The sequence below is a fragment of the Cheilinus undulatus genome, linkage group 21 (genome assembly GCF_018320785.1).
Source record: "Cheilinus undulatus linkage group 21, ASM1832078v1, whole genome shotgun sequence".
NCBI classification, from domain to species: domain Eukaryota; kingdom Metazoa; phylum Chordata; class Actinopteri; order Labriformes; family Labridae; genus Cheilinus; species Cheilinus undulatus.
Genome location: NC_054885.1, coordinates 3,421,310 through 3,427,204, shown reverse-complemented (window position 1 = coordinate 3,427,204; position 5,895 = coordinate 3,421,310). Strand labels below are relative to the sequence as shown.

The 5,895-nt window shown below is 37.1% G+C and overlaps 1 long non-coding RNA gene across 1 annotated transcript; it reads left to right on the top strand.

Annotated features, from left to right (window-relative positions):
• The first annotated feature begins 1,450 nt into the window (after window positions 1-1,450).
• Window positions 1,451-5,412, top strand: LOC121503842. Its single transcript, XR_005991398.1, has 5 exons — window positions 1,451-1,539; window positions 1,631-1,778; window positions 3,145-3,243; window positions 3,325-3,516; window positions 5,010-5,412. It is a non-coding gene; the product is annotated as an uncharacterized LOC121503842 (long non-coding RNA).
• The last annotated feature ends 483 nt before the right edge of the window (window positions 5,413-5,895 follow it).

Genomic DNA, 5,895 nt, shown 5'->3' with positions numbered 1-5,895 from the left:
AAAAGCTGCAAAAATGGGCAAAAAGTTTCAATAATGGGCAAAAAGTGGCAAAAGACAGCTCAAGTAGGCGAAAGTTGTAAAAAGATGTTTCAGAAATGGGCAAAAAGTGGTAGAAAATGGCAAAGGGGCAAAAAATGCAAATCGGGGCCAAATGTGGTTAAAAAATAAATAAAAGTGTCAGACATGGGTGAAAAAAGGTGTGAAAATAGGATAAATCTGGGAAAACATTCCAAAAAAGTGGGCAAAAATGGCAAAAAAGTGGCTTTGTTTGAAAAAAAAAAAGTGGTTATGAAGTGACAAAAAAGGGCAAAAAAATAAGAAAATAAATGGGTTAAAAGCAGAAAACAATGGCAGTAAAGTTTCAAACATGGGGAAAATATTGCAACAGACAGCTAAAGTAGGCAAAAGTTGCAAAAAGATGTCACAGAAACTGACAAAAAGTGACAAAAAGTTTTAAAAATAATCTTAAAATGTCAAAAATGAGCAAAAAGCAGCAGAAAATGGGCAAAAGAGGGCATCAATGGTCAAAAATAGGTTCAAAGTGACACAAAATTAGCAAAAACTGGCAAATAATAGGCATAACCCCATAAAATTGGCATAATAAAATAGGTTTAAAAGCTGAAAAATGACTGAAAAGTTTCAAAAATGAGCAAAAGGAAGCTAAAGTAGGCAAAAGTTGCAAAAAGATGTAACAGAAACAGGCAAAAAATGGCAAAAATTGATAAAAATAAATAAACGAAAGTGTCAGAAATAGATAAAAGGAGGGAGGGGATGAAACTGGGAAAAAGTTTTTAAAAAGTGGCACAAAATATATGAAAAGCGTCAAAAAAATTAGTGGGCAAAAATGGGTTAAAAGCAGCAAAAATTGGGGGAAAAAGGCAATAGACAGCTTATGTAGGTAAAATTTGCCAACAGATGTAAAGGAAATGGGGCAAAAAGGGGCAGAAAAGGGGAAAAAGCAGAAAGGGGCAAAAAGCGTCAGGATAAAGCTGGAGAACGGGGTAAAAAAAATGGGCATCAAACATCAAGAAGGCCGTTATCTAAGACCCTAACATTGAAAAACAGTTATATTTACTCAGGTTTTATCTGCCTAGTATTTAAAATATTTTGATAATCTGAAACATTAAAGTGAGACAAATATGCAAAACCAGGAAGGGGAAATACTTTTTCACTGGACTGTTTTTATTTCCTGTCTCTCTTCTCAGAAATAATTAAATAATAAAGTGTTTGAACGCCAGCTTAGAAAGGGTCAGAAATAGAGCATTATCATAAAATCATAATATTTTACTCTTTTATAAAATGATGGAATACTTGATTTAATGTAAAGTTATACTAAGGGTCCCTGTGGGCCTGATAACTGGGCCGACGTTTGGAGATCACCTGCACACCTGATGTTAATCTGAAAAACTCTGAGCTGGAGGTTCTCTGTGAGCTGATAACCAGGGTCATGTGACCTCTCAGCATGATGAGTGTTGTTTCTTCCAGTGAAGCCAGACGGGGAACTAAAGAACCTGAACTCACCTCTGAAGATGCTGTGAGGTGAAGCTTTAGTTCTGTAGATAAAGTTTTGATGGGTTTGTTCACAGCAGCAGTCTGAAAAAACTCTTTATCTCTGAATCAAAACTCCTAGAATCAGAAAATCTCGGTTACACTCGTTCAACAAGCGCTGAGTTCGGGATCCACCCTCCTCTATCGGCCTGTTTCTGCTCTCTGCTGGACTCAGAAAGCCACCATGGAGCTGCTGACTGTTGGCCTCATCAGCTCTCTGCTGAGCACAGGTAACTCTGATTTTTACCTCCAGGTCTGATTGAATACACTCATGTTCTCTCAGAGTTTTATCTGGAGCCTCCTTCCTCTTATCTATGTGTGAGATTTTTCATGTGTCCATTCCTCCCTAAAGCATCTGTCCTATGAAAAAGACAGACCATATTTTATGCATGACTGTGGTACGGGCAGATAGGCTGAAAAATGAGTTTTTATCATAGATATGTCAATTTCTGCAGGCATACATTTTATCAGGAGTGTAAAACTTGTAGCCTGGAGGCCTTCAGGTAAATTTAAAAGCCAATGAATCAAAAATTTTTTTGTTCGTTTGTTTTTTTTACTTTATTTTTATTTGTTTTATTTTGGTTTTTAAGCTTTTTTTTTTTTTTTTAGATATTTTCTAGTTTATTTGTTTAAAAAATAGATTTTTTTAACATATTAATTTATTCATTTTTTATTTGATTATTTATTTTATTTTATTTAAATTATATGAGTTTTGATTTTAATTCAATTATTTTCTGTTGCTTTTATTTAGTTTTTATTTTCATGAATCCTTTTTTTAGTAGATTCTTTTGGTTGCAGTCACTTCTGTAAGACTTTTTTATTTTGCTCATTAAATGCACTTGTAAAAATAAATAAATGCGCAGGTAAAATCAGTAACTATAACATTCCCTGCATAAAAACCAGCTTTAAATCGATTTATTTCTGTGTTTCTCATTAAATTAACTATTCTTCTTTGCACCGGAGTTAAAAAAACATAAATCGTGGTTAAATAAATGATCATAAAAGCAGCATTTTCTTCCTTTTATTGAATTATTATTATTTAAAGGGTTTAAATTGGGAATATCCAACAGTCTGTATCTATTTGGCATTGCTAATAAAATTGACGTGGCCTTCTTGGTAACCAAAGTTAGCGATCCCTGCTCTAAGGACTGAAGTTAAAAGTCCACAGGTCATTTATTTATTTATTTATTTTATTATCTAGCCTTTATTTAATCAGGTTAGTCCTGCTGTGATCAGAGATCTCTCCTTCATGGGAAACCTGAGTAAGAATGTGTGTTGTGTTATCTTAAGCACTTGTCACAGTGAACACACTGCTGATCTATAGTGATTAAATTCAGTTTAAAATGATCAGCTCCAGAACAATGTCAGCTGATTTTTAGTGTTCTGCATCTCTGAGTGTGTCAGCATGTTTTTTCAGTGTTTACTGTTGTAGCTCTAAAAAACACATGAAGTCTGCTTAACTCTCACCATCCTTCAAACTCAAACATCATGATTTAAGGACTAAAATCCTGCAGACTTGTAATAAAACTGTTATTTTGGGTCTGTCCTCTGTGAATTGAGCGTCAGCTGGCTGAGAGGGTTGTGTTTCTGTTTCAGCTGAGTCGCTGCTCTGTCACATATGCTTCGACCAGAACTGCTCCTGCTCCTCCTCGGTCACGTGTCCCGTCTTCTCCATGTGCAGGAGCATCACTACATGTAGGACCTACTTCATTTACTACCACTGAAATATCAGAATAAGAGGTTTATTCATCATCTAAGACTTTCCTCTAACACCAGTGAGGCAGACGGAGACGTCCATCACCGTGTCTGTGACTAAGAGCTGTTCATCCCTGCTTCACTCTCCTGAACTCTCCCACTGAGTGGTCGGTGAATCAGGGTTTTATTACAATCAGCTCTGCTGTTTGACGGACAGCTGTAACTCCACGCTGTCCTGTCAGGGAGCCGAGGATCGCTGCTTCAATGGAACCTGTGAGTTCATGAACAAATTATCAGCCAGGTGTGAAGGCCTATATCATTCAGGGGTCATCAAGTACATTTGCACAAGGGCTGGATTTAGTCTCAACAGAAACTCTGGGGGCCGGACTTCAAATACACAAAAATCAAAGAAATGTTTTATATTATTTTAGTCATTACCAGTGAGATCTATCCCTATTATCTATCACGCAGCAGGCCACAGGGAGACAGGCCTGACAACAGAATAGGGCAGACCCCTGAAAATCACAGAGAATGGGCCCTCCCCAGTTGTCATTTACCACCAATATTAACCACTTTTTGATACTTTTAAGCCATTTTTGATACTTTTTGCCTCTTTAACACAATTTTTCAAAGATTTAAAACCCCATTTGAACCACTTTTCATGCATGTTTTATCCCCTTTGTGACACTCATCAATTTTTGCCACTTTTCTTCTATTTTTGCCACTTTTTAACCCCTTTTCATTACATTTTTTCAACAATTTTTGCAATTTTAAAACCAATTTTCCCACTTTTAACTAATTGTTGATACTTTATGCCTCTTTAACCCAATTTTTGAAAGATTTTAAGCCAACTAAAACATTTTTAATGTATGTTTTACCCCTTCTGTGACACTCTTAACAATTTTTGCCACCTTTCTATTTTCCACTTTTTAACCCTCCCCTTTTTTCTTTTTACTTTTTAAACATTTTTTTGCAACTTTTAAAACAATTTTTGTCACTTTTAACCCATTGTTGATACTTTTGCCCCTTGTTGCCTCTTTTGAATAATTTTTGAAAGATTTTAACCCAATTTAAAACTCTTTTCCTGCATGTTTTACCCCCTTTGTGACACTCTTTTATCAATTTTTCCACTTTTTAACCCCTTTTCATGACTTTCTTGCCCTACTTTTTTGTCATTTGTAACCAATTTTTGATACCTTTTGTGCCTTTTTTCCTCTTTTACCATTTTTTGCCACATTTAACCTCTTTTCACCACTGTATCTGGTCATTTTTGCAGCACTTCTGACAACTTTAACCCTTTTTTAAATACTTACTAATAATTACAGTAAATCTCTGAAAAAAAAAACAGATCAAATGTTAAGTCAGTTAGTTCTAAAACTATTTCAATGTTATTTTTGTGGGATGGATTTAACAGCTGCAGACATTTACAGCCAAAAGATACTCTTAAAATCTTCTTTTCCTCCTTTTCTGAATTTAACGATCTTTCGGGGGCCGGACAGAAAGCTCTGGGGGGCCTGACGTGGCCCCCGGGCCGCCGGTTGATAATCAGTGACCTATAGCCACTCATATTAAAGGCTGCAATCATTATTACAGACCACTAGATGTCGCTTTGATGCCCATCTTTAAAGCTCACAAACTTCTCAGCACACAAACCCAGCTTCATTAGAATTCAACAGCCAGAAAGGCACAGTAGAGTAAGAAAATAAATGCTTTAAATGAGTCTTCCTGTTTCAGACATGTCTCTGTTCTCACATCTCCTTCCTCAGTGACGTCAAACTCCACCGAGTCTCTGCTCCTCGGCTGAATCTCCGACAACCTCTGCAGTCTCCAGGATTTATTTGGCTCCTTGCTCAGTGGAAACATCCAGTTCACCTGTGGAGCTCCCTGCAGCGTCAGGATGAGCGCCGTGCTGCTCAGCCTTGCTGTCACCGCTCAGAGAGTCCTGATTTAGATTTCTATATGTGTTTACATTCACATGTACATCGAGACAACGGAGAGGGGGTGATTAGTTCACAACAGGGGGACAGAGAGACAGCTGAGCTGCTCTGAGAGAGACAACATGTACTTCTATGTTGTGTATATTTTAGCTGAGTTCTTACATTACCTCAGATATTTCCAGAAGGGTCAGAGAAATTCTTCATTTCTTAGAATAAAAATGTGCAAATTTTTTATTATTGAAGCTTATATTTATCAGCTGGAAGACCCCAAGACTCAAGAGGTCAAGGTAACGTATTTTACCCCTTTAAGACAAGTTTATGTTGTTCTCAGAGGTTCTCAAAACATGCCTGTGAAGTTTGTTGCTGAAAAAATACTCCAATATTGGATTTTTGCATGTCTAAAAACCCCTCTGTTTCAGCCCTGCTCAGAACGAGCTGTTTCTGTTTGTGGCTTTAAATGTTAATGAGCTGTCTGACTCCACCCCTCTCCTGAAATGGATGTGGCTCTCCTTCTCCTCAGCTGAGAGGAGAATCAGGAAAGAGGGCGAAACTTACTTCCAAGCAGGGAGGGCCAATCAAGGGACATCGCTGTGCATCCGAGCTGAGAGAGTGGACTGGTTATAAGGAATGTTACCAGGAAATGATGAGGAACCAAAGTCCTGACCAGAACCTGAATGAGCTTTTAAGGACAGATTTGAACTCAACCTTAAAAATA